This window comes from Schistocerca serialis, chromosome 4, assembly GCF_023864345.2.
Source record: "Schistocerca serialis cubense isolate TAMUIC-IGC-003099 chromosome 4, iqSchSeri2.2, whole genome shotgun sequence".
NCBI classification, from domain to species: domain Eukaryota; kingdom Metazoa; phylum Arthropoda; class Insecta; order Orthoptera; family Acrididae; genus Schistocerca; species Schistocerca serialis.
This window is the reverse complement of record NC_064641.1, coordinates 137796602-137809074: the sequence shown is the minus strand read 5'-3', so window position 1 is coordinate 137809074 and position 12473 is coordinate 137796602. Positions and strand designations below refer to the sequence as shown.

General features: G+C 40.8%; 1 protein-coding gene across 1 annotated transcript in view; it reads left to right on the top strand.

Moving 5' to 3' along the window:
- LOC126474193 (eukaryotic translation initiation factor 3 subunit E) overlaps positions 1 to 12473 on the top strand; it is a 37717-nt gene that overhangs the window by 689 nt on the left and 24555 nt on the right. The gene's annotated exons all lie outside the window — the stretch shown is intronic.

The window sequence follows — 12473 nt, the reverse complement described above, 5'->3', positions numbered from 1 at the left end:
GCTCAGCACGCCGAGTCATGGTAATAAGTTAGCTGTTGGTGTGGTACGTAACACAGGTTCTCTGAAAAACCCCAATACTTGCATACGAAATGAATGTTCCGAACACGAGATTAAATCTGCCACAGTTCACTGTGGAATTGTTTTGTGGCAAATATTAAAATATTCTGTATGCATTCCAACCAGTTGGAACGCAAAAGTGAGGTGTTTTGTGCATGAAATCATAGACAAATAGGCTATGTTACTTGCATTGTGCCATATTTAATCTTAATACATTTGTTGCAAAGTATGTTTGGCAGTTGGCCTACTTGAACATTGTGCGTAAACATCAACACTATGGTTTGGTCTTCAATGAGGATATTAAATGCATTGCAACCTTGTGTTAACTGTTTTAATCCTTAGCACTGAGACTCTTAATTAGAAAACCATTCAAATGTTGGGCTGCACCATGATATGAGACCCCCTGAAATCTTGGTAGGGGTGACACTGATCTGTAGTGTATCCTGCGTGTTAGGTGAGATTGCAAAGTGATAATTAGTTCAAGAGTTGACAAAGCTAACGAATGTGAATGCTAAATAAAGTTTCTGGTAACAGATTGACTGGTAGTGTATCCTAATGTTTACATTGACATCATATTTAATTCCACCACAAAAAATAAACCTGTAAGATAAATTGAGAAAATGTGTGCTAGGTAATGAACACAACTCCACATATTTTGATGAATGTTGTGTAGCCTATGTATATTGTACATGAAGTTCAAAAAAAATTGTGGAATTACATGGAGTAAGTCAGTGTGATTTACTCTTCAAAACACTGTTCCAAATCAACTGTAAGTTAACAGGTGATTTCAGCTAAATGAACCAATACCAGATATTGGCTTTGTCTCGTTAACATAATGATGATGTGGCAAGTGTTGTCATCAGTGTGCAAACAGAATGAGAATGGAACACTGAGTCTGTATTAGTTTTTGGAATGTAGCTTGTGCCGACACACTGATCTGAAGCATGACCCGAAACACACGTTAGGTTGGAAGGTAACAGTTTGATTGTGAGCAGTGAAGCCTATCAAGCGCTTCATTTAATCCAACTACTTTCGTTTGGGAGCATGGTGATATAAATAATTACCTTGACTGGCCATCTAAATTTGCATTTTCCACTGTTCCCTTTGGAAAGTAAATGGTTGATTTTCTTACGTACACAGTGCTTGAACTCTGTCTATAATGATTTCATTGTTATGGATTGTTAAAGCCCTTAACTATTTATGTCATACAATGGTCAATAGTGAATGGGGTGACTGATCGGCCATCTTTACACATTTGGCTCACTGCTCCTCAGGAAGAATTTACTAACATGTTCAGTATTATTTGTGCTGTTCCACCACCGGGTCTAGTGTAGCAGGGGATACAACCCGTCGGCTTTGGACAATGACGTCACAAGTCGCCAGAGAGCAGTTTACCATTTTCGCTTTTGCTGTTATGTTTCAGTTTCGTTTTTTTACTGATTGCTTAATAAAGTGAATCTGTTTATTCTATCTTGTGAGATTTTTTTTTAAAAAAGCCAAAAAACACTTATCAGCCACTGAAGGGAGCTACAACAAACACTAAGAAGAATCGCTTCTCGATTGGCGACTTGTGACGTCATTGTCCAAAGCCGACAGGTTGTATCCCCTGCTACACTAGTCCCCCACCACCACACACTGACATACCCCGGACACTCTCAAATCTTCCAAATGACTGCACACTTGCATGGCTGATATAAAAGATTGCAAGCACAGTTAAGTGCCACTCACCTTCAAAATATCATGAATAGTTTCATTAATTGTCACACCAGCGGCTATCGCAACTATAAAAGGATAAAGTAAATGGTCATGAATTTCAGCAGAATTAATATTCACCCTTGTGAAAAACTTTACTGTGGCATGTTGTACAGTGACAATGCACTCTTTTTCACTCTCTGTTGCAGTTCTTGAATGGTTGGAGACTGCAACATACCCAGATCGCACACTTCTCTCCAAACGCCTCTTCTCGTGTGAAGTGCAGACCTTGAACCCAACATGCATTTAGTAGTTGCTGATAAAAAAAAAATAATTTTTATTTATACCTTGTTTAGTTGCCAAAACTACTAATATAAATGGATCAGCAGTTTTACATGTGTGAGAGGTTCAAGCTCCTTACAACACACGAGGAAAGTTATGTGGAGGGAAGGATTGAGCTGGGTTTGCTGCATTTTCTCTGCATTCAGACTCTTCAACAGAGAGAGAGAGAGAGGTGCACCCGACTGTTGCACAGCATTTCATAACAAAGTTAGGGCCAACAGAGGTGTCTGAGTCCACCCATCTGCATTGACCCGTAACATAATGATGTGATGTCATTATGGTGCGAAGTTTTTTGAGTTGGTTGTGTTTGTAGCTGTTGTGTTGGTATTTGATGGTGCCCTCTGGTGGTGGGTGTGCCTAGTTTAACTTGTGGTATTGGGTTCATTTGAGTTTTGGTTGTCCTCATGCTAACGCAGTTTTGAGTGTAGGTACTTGGTGCGGTAACGTGGGTTGTGGAAGTGTGTTCAGTGAGTGATTAAGGTTCATTTTTGTTTACATGTTTGTCGTTTTTGTTAGGTCCAATTAGTTTCGTGTTTGTTGTGCAGAAAGAAGTCTTTTTTGATGGGTATGGATATGACTGAAGTTCACAAGTATATCATTACATTTTGAGATGGGTGATGACATGATGTCTGTCATACAGTTTCTGTAGATGTTTGGTCTTATTGCTGAATGTTGTGTGTCAGGTTTGTGGCTTAGTGTGGCATTGCCGGTGCGTGCACGTGTGTGTGCGTGCCTAGATGGTATTGCTGGCTTTTGTTGGCAAGTAATTTTTGTTTTGGTGGTAATTGTGATGTTTTATGTGTTTATTTATGGTAGGTCGGTTGTGTTATAATTAGTGTAGTTAATATAGGGTATTTGGGTTTTTAAGTTGTGGGGGTTTTGATTCCACTTCTTGGAGTTGTAAGTGTTTGTTTTTGGGCTGTGGTTGAGCTATATAGGTCAAGGGAAATGTAAGATCCCTGTGGTTTTGTTGGTGTAGCGGAATGCTGTAATTTAAATTTTTTTATATATTATTTGTCTGCCATCTGCATTGACCTGTAACATAATGGTGTGGTGTGTGTGTGATGTCATAGGGCATATTTTGTCCCTGCCCTAAACCCCAATTTTCCAAGGTTGACCTGTTTTTTTTTTTTTTTTTTTTTTTTTTTTTTTTTTTTTTTTTTTTAAAGGTGTTATTGTGTCATTTTTATTTTTGTTCACAATCCTTGGTGTATACATGGGAAATAGCCATTCCACCATATTGATGACGCCATGGGTCAAAGCAGATGGGTGGAATCGGATGCTTCTGTAATGCCCAAAGTTTTTCACAAAGGAGAATGTTAATGCTGTTGAAATTCATGACCTAAGATGATGATGGTCCTTCACTGTCAAGAGTGAAGCTTTACACATATAGCAATAATTACATAGAACAGATTCCTACTAACCACATGGAGGAAGCCCTGCAGAGAGGCACATTTAAAGTACATTTAATGGTAAATTGAGTTATCGGACAAAGTGTTTCCTGAGACATAAAAAAAACACACACACACACACACACACACACACCTGAATTCCTGCACACACAACTCAAACGCACTGTCATGTCAAGGTGCTGAGGGCCAAGCATGGTGAGCAGTAGTCTCAGCTGGAGTGATTAGTGGGAGGGGGAGACGTAGCAGAAGATTCTGTAATGAGGCCGGTGGGAATGTGTGCGGACAAGATGGTGTACTGTGAAGTTCACTCAAGGGGGGGGGGGGGCGACAAACTGTGTGCATGTGCACTACGTGGATTGCAGGTGTGGGGGGAGGGGGGGTGAAGTAGGGGGAGAGAAGAGGATAAAGGCAGATGACGTGGAGTAGCGAAAGTTTGCAACTCTTCATGTGAGCTTCAATCTCTCTCATTTTAACTTCAATGTACTAGGAAACGTCTGGTAGAATGTAATGAATTTAGGGGTAAAGGGGACCACTCACCGAATAGCAGAAGCACTGAATCGTTGATAGGCACACACAAAAGAGAAAAAAACTTGCTAGCTTTCTTGAGCCTGGGTACACACACACACACACACACACACACACACACACACACACACACAACCTGCTTAGTGCTGGTTGGATGCACAATGCCGTAACTGCTGTTCAAGGGGGTGGCGGGACTTCTACATCTCCATTTATACTCCGAAAGCCACCCAACGGTGTGTGGCGGAGGGCACTTTACGTGCCACTGTCATTACCTCCCTTTCCTGTTCCAGTTGCGTATGGTTCGCGGGAAGAACGACTGTCTGAAAGCCTCCGTGCGCGCTCTAATCTCTCTAATTTTACATTTGTGATCTCCTCGGGAGGTATAAGTAGGGGGAAGCAATATATTCGATACCTCATCCAGAAACGCACCCTCTCGAAACCTGGCGAGCAATCTACACCGCGATGCAGAGCGCCTCTCTTGCAGAGTCTGCCACTTTAGTTTATTAAACATCTCCGTAACGCTATCACGGTTACCAAATAACCCTGTGACGAAACGCGCCGCTCTTCTTTGGATCTTCTCTATCTCCTCCGTCAAACCGATCTGGTACGGATCCCACACTGATGAGCAATACTCAAGTATAGGTCGAACGAGTGTTTTGTAAGCCACCTCCTTTGTTGATGGACTACATTTTCTAAGCACTCTCCCAATGAATCTCAACCTGGTACCCGCCTTACCAACAATTAATTTTATATGATCATTCCACTTCAAATCGTTCCGCACGCATACTCCCAGATATTTTACAGAAGTAACTGCTACCAGTGTTTGTTCCGCTATCATATAATCATACAATAAAGGATCCTTCTTTCTATGTATTCGCAATACATTACATTTGTCTATGTTAAGGGACAGTTGCCACGCCCTGCACCAAGTGCCTATCCTCTGCAGATCTTCCTGCATTTCGCTACAATTTTCTAATGCTGCAACTTCTCTGTATACTACAGCATCACCCGCGAAAAGCCGCATGGGACTTCCGACACTATCTACTAGGTCATTTATATATATTGTGAAAAGCAATGGTCCCATAACACTCCCCTGTGGCACGCCAGAGGTTACTTTAACGTCTGTAGACGTCTCTCCATTGAGAACAACATGCTGTGATCTGTTTGCTAAAAACTCTTCAATCCAGCCACACAGCTGGTCTGATATTCCGTAGGCTCTTACTTTGTTAATCAGGCGACAGTGCGGAACTGTATCGAACGCCTTCCGGAAGTCAAGAAAAATAGCATCTACCTGGGAGCCTGTATCTAATATTTTCTGGGTCTCATGAACAAATAAAACGAGTTGGGTCTCACACGATCGCTGTTTCCGGAATCCATGTTGATTCCTACAGAGTAGATTCTGGGTTTCCAAAAACATGATACTCGAGCAAAAAACATGTTCTAAAATTCTACAACAGATCGACGTCAGAGATATAGGTCTATAGTTTTGCGCATCTGCTCGACGACCCTTCTTGAAGACTGGGACTACTTGTGCTCTTTTCCAATCATTTGGAACCCTCTGTTCCTCTAGAGACTTGCGGTACACGGCTGTTAGAAGGGGGGCAAGTTCTTTCGCGTACTCTGTGTAGAATCGAATTGGTATCCCGTCAGGTCCAGTGGACTTTCCTCTATTGAGTGATTCCAGTTGCTTTTCTATTCCTTGGACACTTATTTCGATGTCAGCCATTTTTTCGTTTGTGCGAGGATTTAGAGAAGGAACTGCAGTGCGGTCTTCCTCTGTGAAACAGCCACTCGGCTCTGTACCAAAGGGGGTGGCTAGAGAGAGAGAGGCGGGAAGTAGGAAGAGGGGTTGAGGGTGAGTAGCTAGCGGCTTGTAGGGAGGCAGCTAGTTCACTGGCTGGGAATGTGAGAATGAGTCGTGGCATGTGTACGAGCTGGACATGCGATGCATTGTCTTGTACCCAGTGGGGGATGTGAAGACATGAGTTAGGAGGAGGTTATAGGACAGAGGAAGGAGAGACTTGGTTGGAGTGGATTAACGGAGGTTGAGGCTAGAAGGGCTATGAGAGCATACAATATGTTAGAGATAAATCCCATCTGCGTAATTCAGAAAAGCTGGTGGTGGAGGGAGAGATACAGATGGCTCAAGTTCTCAAGCAGCCATTGAAATAGGGCATGTTGTGCCAATGGATGGTCATCTTTATTCTTTGCCTTTTTTGACAGTGGCCATTCATTCAGATGGGTACTTACATAAAAAAGACTGTGCAGTAATTGCAGCAGAGTTAATATATGACATGGTTGGTTTCATTGGTGGCCCTGCCTCTGTTGTTGTAAGATACTGTGCAGGTGGATTGGGCAGGTCTTGCAACTGGGTCTTCCACAGGGACATGATCCCTGTGGCAATGGGTTAGGGATGGACCGTGGTGTTTTGTAGATCAGATGACAAATCTGTGAGCTAGGTTTGGGGGGGGGGGGGGTGTCTGTCTGTGAAGGTTCTTGTCAGATCCTCAGCATACTGGGCGAGGGGGGGGGGGGGGGGGGTTTCTCATCAACACAAATATGCCATCCGGGGTCATTTCACTGAAAATCGTCAGATTTTATCCAAAGTAGGTTGCATCATGGTTACAGATTTTAATGAAATTTAGTACAGTTAATGCCTGCACTAAAATAAGTTTGTATTTCAGGTATTGAAATTTGAAACACCCAGAAGGCTGAGCTAGGCTCTCCCAAAGTAAGACTGAAGCGTCCGATCCTGCCAGTCTGCTTTGACCCACGACGTCACAAATATGGCGGAAACGACCATAAACCACGATTCCAATATGGCGCATATCAAGTTGTTACGTACACATTATGAGGACAAAAATACATCGAAAAACAAACACACACACATTCCACAAAAAGCCTAATGACACTAACAGGACAAACACAGGAAATAGGGGGGGTTTTGGGTGATGACAAACTAAATATAAACAAATTTAGACACCCACCTCCATACAAAACCACACAAAACGATGAAAAAAAACCAACATCACAAAACTCCCCAAATACCACTAAATACAATATCATCTGGAATCGAACACTTCCCTTGATCTATATAGCTCAACAGCAGCTCCCGATCCCATAAATTGGGATCGAACACTTCCCTTGACCTGTTATCCTTACGACATCTCCACATACACATCCCTGGTCCGAGACGCCGGAACTTTAAGTAAGCCTCATTTCTTCATGACATACTGAACACTTCACGACTTCATCCAAAAATCCGAATAGTTGAAGGAATTTTATTAGAGACAAAGCACTGTCCCCCATCATAGCCGACAACTGAAAACTGTTGACCCTGTCAGTCATATCCATACCTACCAAAGAAGTAAAAAAATCAGTTTACCAAAATTCACACACGACGCTACACTTGCAAACTAAACCGAAAACATCACCTAACACACCACCAGGAGCACTACCGATCGCATCAAAACGACACCTACAAACATGCCACTCTCACAAACTAAATTCCGCGCCACTGTGACGTCACACACCACAACAGCCTTACGTGACGGGTCAAAGCCGACGAGCAGGATCGAACGCTTCGGTAAATATTGTAAATACCACAGAATTTGACATAAGAGACTCATTATTCTGCAGCATATTCAACCTGAATTAGAAATAATGTTTCATATTCTGAACACATCAATCATCATGTAAATAGAAAGTTACATAGGAAGCACATGCATTGAAGATTGGTGCCTTTCCTCACTTGGACTGCAGAAAGTTGTTAAACAACTGGAGTATTTCAATTTCAATTGCCCTGTCCAGTGCATAAACACAATATTTGGTTTTAGAATGTTCCTGAGTTTCGCCCAGCTGACTTCATTGGTTAAAAAGTAAGCTTTAGCTGGTCCAGGTGGATGCAGATACTTCACCAAAACATCTCTGTCCTCTTCAGAACAGTCCATAACAAAGGCAAGGTACCACTTAGAATCGTAGACACAAATAACGTAAGAAGACGGCGTGATATCCTGCAATGATACTTCTTGGTATTGTACTGGAGACTGTTGTGCCTCTGCACTGTGTGTGAGATAACCCATATCATATCTCACGGAGCATGAAGTTCATTACGTCTTAACATCATCATTTTAAGCAGTTATAAAGTGGTGGTACTGTCTTGCGTTTGGAATTGTTCTGCACTGATAAAATCTTTCATTCAGTAGCATTGCACTGTTATTTTCAATGTCTTCTGAGGACACATAGCATAACTGAATACCCTTTATTTATCTCTTGTGATCCAAATTCAAAAAGTGTTTGTGCAGTGAGGACTGGGTGGTGAAGTTCTTGAAGACTCCTCCTGGCAGCCAGTCTTTTGACTGCCCCTCCCCCCTAACTCCATCACAGGCACTCTTCCCATGGCTAGTGGCAAAGAAGTGCCACTCAACATCAATTCCGCAGTCCTCAGAATGTAGTGTCGGATTTTTTAAATTTTTCTGGTTTTTATATTGAGCTGATGCTCCATCTGAAAAGTAACGAATTTTTCCTAAGGGTGGTATTGCATCTTTTACTTGGGGAATAAATGTTTTCTGATAATAATATCCTGCAGCTGTTGAGTGAATGAGATAAATCACTTACTATGCACATTGTCTTTACAGTTGATGATGCTGATCCTGATTTTGATAGGATGCAACGTGGCCTGGTTGCTGCCAGTGAAATACTTGTGCTGCATCTTGTACAATAAATGAGTAATTCTCAGAAAATCTCCAATCACAGTACACTCTGTTGGGCCAAGTGTTTCTTTCAGTGAAGTTAGATAACATGATTGTTATTTTGCTATAAAATGATGACTTTTCAGCAATTCCAGTTTGTTGCAAAAATTGTACATGAAATCAATTATTTCCACCACTGATATCAATGTACACCAATCTGTTGTGATCCACTGCATATACTGGACATCTTCAGCCAAACAAAGTGCTTCTGAGTCTGCAAGAAGAGCTGAAATATGTTGCACTCCAGGGCACTTATCACACTTTTATAACATACAGTCCTTGCTCTCTGTAGAGCAGACAATCTTCTCAAGTAAGTCTGTAGTTATCTTAATAAGCTTGGCAACATCTAACATCAGCTTCTTGTTCTGGTGATAAATGCGCACACACACACTCACACACCATGGGTTCCATGAACATCTGCAAGTACACACCATTTGGGACGCAACTCTGCAGATTTCAAGAAACCAATTTTATAAGTGGAAAACTTCTCTTTGAAGGCTGCATACGGCTCCTTCAAATTCAGTAAAACAAGGTGATTCTGCTTGTGTTCTTTAACACCACATTCCGATCAGACCGAAACAAAGCATTTCATCCCTGGACACAAACAACTGAACTCATCATCTTCATAAAATGTACAAACAGCATGTTGTACAATATCACATAAAGACGTACATCCATGATGCGTCACATCAGGCAAGATTCCTTGTTTTACCTTCAGAGGCGTGGCCTTCCGAACCAAATATTATATATATCATTCTAACTGATAATTTAGTATTGGGGCATATGCAGAGGGTATATACTGGCAACTTACAATAGCCTGTTGCAGTGCATGCTCTACAAAATGACATTAATGCCCTTGGCACCTGTTTCACCACACGCACCATCTGGATTCTTCCCCCAGATAAGTTTCTCAAAACTCTGCAGGTGGGAACTAGCACTACATGTCCTTGGTTCTCGCCACCCATATGGCCTTAATTTACATTAATTTCTTCTGTCTCAGCTTTTCTTCACTGTAACAATTCTTTGCTTCACTCCATTTTAGTTTTCTACATTTTCCATAGTCTTTCCTGTCTATTTTTCACCACCCCCTGCCCCTCCATTACGTACAATGCTCTTAGCTTCTCGCTCTTATTAACTCGTGCACGATGTTTTAATAGTAATCTGTCTTCTCTATTACCCTGTCTTCCACCTTTTAGCTCTCAGGCTTTCAAATCTCTTCCGATGCAGTCCCCAACAATCATTCTTTCTTTCTCATCCTATACAGTAAGTCTCCCTTGACCCGCAGTTCTGGGAGACTTTCCCAAAATCCACCCCTTTTCCTAGACGTCTCCAGTTCGTTTCCTTCACTCTTCTTCCTTCCCCTTCAACTCTTCTACCAGAAGGAGGAGCCACTGGCTCCAAAAGCTTGCCAGTCACACCAGTCTTTTGTATGTGTGTGCTGCCACCACTTTGTGAGTAGACTTTTTATCCATCCAATTATTTAATTTTATCAATAATTGATTGTTTTCGTTGTTATATTAAACCATATAAAGAAACTTTTTGCTTCCTGTTCTGTAGATATGACTTAAACCACTCATATTCTGTTCCATTTATACTGTAGAATTGTAATTTCTGTAACATAACGTCATGGTTCATGCAAACAATTGCTTTGGATAAGTCACAGAAAATTTCTGTTGGAGACATTACACTATGTGAAGGTTCTACTATGTGGCAGGAAAATTGTTTATTGCTGTTTCAGTATAACATCATTTTTGAAATCCAAACTGTGACTTACTAAGTATCCCATTACTGTTGAGATGGCTAACCACTCTTGAGTACATTACATTCTTGGCGATTTTTGAAAATGCTGTAAGCAAGGATACTGACCAGTAATTATTGACGTCTGTGGTGTCCCCTTTTTTGTGGAGAGGCTTGACAATGGCATATTTTAACCTGTATGGGAAAGTACCTTGAGTTAGTAATACATTACAGATGTGACTCAGAACATCAGCTGTAACTGCTCCACATTGTTTAAATATCTTGTTAGAGATGTCGTCTAATCCAACAGAAGATTTATTTATCAGAGATATAGTGGCTTTCCGTATTTCACAAGATGTTGTGAGATGAAAATTGATCTGACAAGGATTTCTCAAAACTGGCTCTTACATGTACTGCTTGGCTTGTTGTTTTGAACTTTTCCCACCAATTTTTTCACCCACACTTTAGAAATGGTTGTTAAATACATTAGCTACTTGTGTACTGTTGGTTAAGATGGTCTCATTCTCTTTAATAGTAATACTACCTACCCCAGTGGTTAATTTTCCTGTCTCTCTTCTGACATCATTCCGTAGTGATTTGATTTTATTGTCCAAGTTATTGATTCCATCTCTAATATACATATTTTTTGATTTTCTGACAACTTTTCTCAGTATGTTACAGTAATTTCTATAGTGTAAAATTACTTCTGGGTCTTCACTAATTATTGCTCTGTCATAAAATTTTCTTTTTCTTTCTGAAGACACTTTAATACCTTTAGTAATACAAGGTTTCTTTGAAAACTGTTTGGCGTTACATTTAGTAATTTTTTTGGGGCAACAATTTTCAAAAAGGTATATAAATTTATCAAGACATCTTGCATTTATCATTGTCATTTGGCTCATTATATACATCTCCCCAATTATCGTTTAAGTGCTGTATAGATACCAGGTTGACCAGCCTTACACTTTTACTTCATGGTTTCTGAACTGCACACCATGATAAGTTTTGTAAGTTAATCAGTTGTGCATCGTGGTCTGAAAATCTATTTATCACAGGGAAAGCGTGTGTTAGTTTTACTTCCTCTTGCTGCACAAGTACATTATCCGTTAGAGTGCTGCCGCGCAAAGTGGCCACACAGTTTGAGGCGTCATGTCACAGACTGCATGGCCCCTCCCGCCAGAGGTTCGAGTCCTCGCACGGGTGTGTGTGTTGTTCTTAACATAGGTCAGTTTAAGTTAATTTAACTAGTGTGTAAGTCTAGGGACCGATGACCTAAGCAGTTTGATCCCTTAGGAATTCACACAAATTTGATTTTTTTGTTAGAGTGCTACTGTCTTGAGCTATACGTGTAGGGAAATTGATCACTCATTCTAACTTATATGTCATTAATAACGCTCTAGTTTACTTTTCCTATCAGAATTGCTTAGAAAGTTTACATTGAAATCACCACTGATTAATAGCTTCTTCTTTTCGTCTGACAGACAGCATAATAGGGAGTCAAACTTTTTTATGAATAGCTCCCAACCTCCTAATGCGGAGTTGTACACTGTTGCTAATATCTAGCTGTAGTTCACATACACAAACTTCAAAGTGCTGAGCGACACAAAAGTTCCTTGCTCCTACAGTTTTGTACTTATAACCTTGTTTTGTGTAAATGGCAACTCCTCCTTTATCCGTGCTAGAACTGCACGTATAAGATGGTGTATTATACCCATTTATACTGACACTTTGCATCCCCATGGTTATGTGGGGATCAGGCAGACAAAGTATATCAATCTCATTCTTATTTTCGAGATCATCTAAACACACTAACAACTCATGTACTTTATTTTTTATTCCTCTGGTATTTTTATGAAGTAAATTGATACTACTCTTAGTTTATCCCTATTTAGTGTACATGTAGCTTCTTTTATTCTATGTTTCTTGAATGTTGTCTGTCTGGACTTCGGCGTTAACC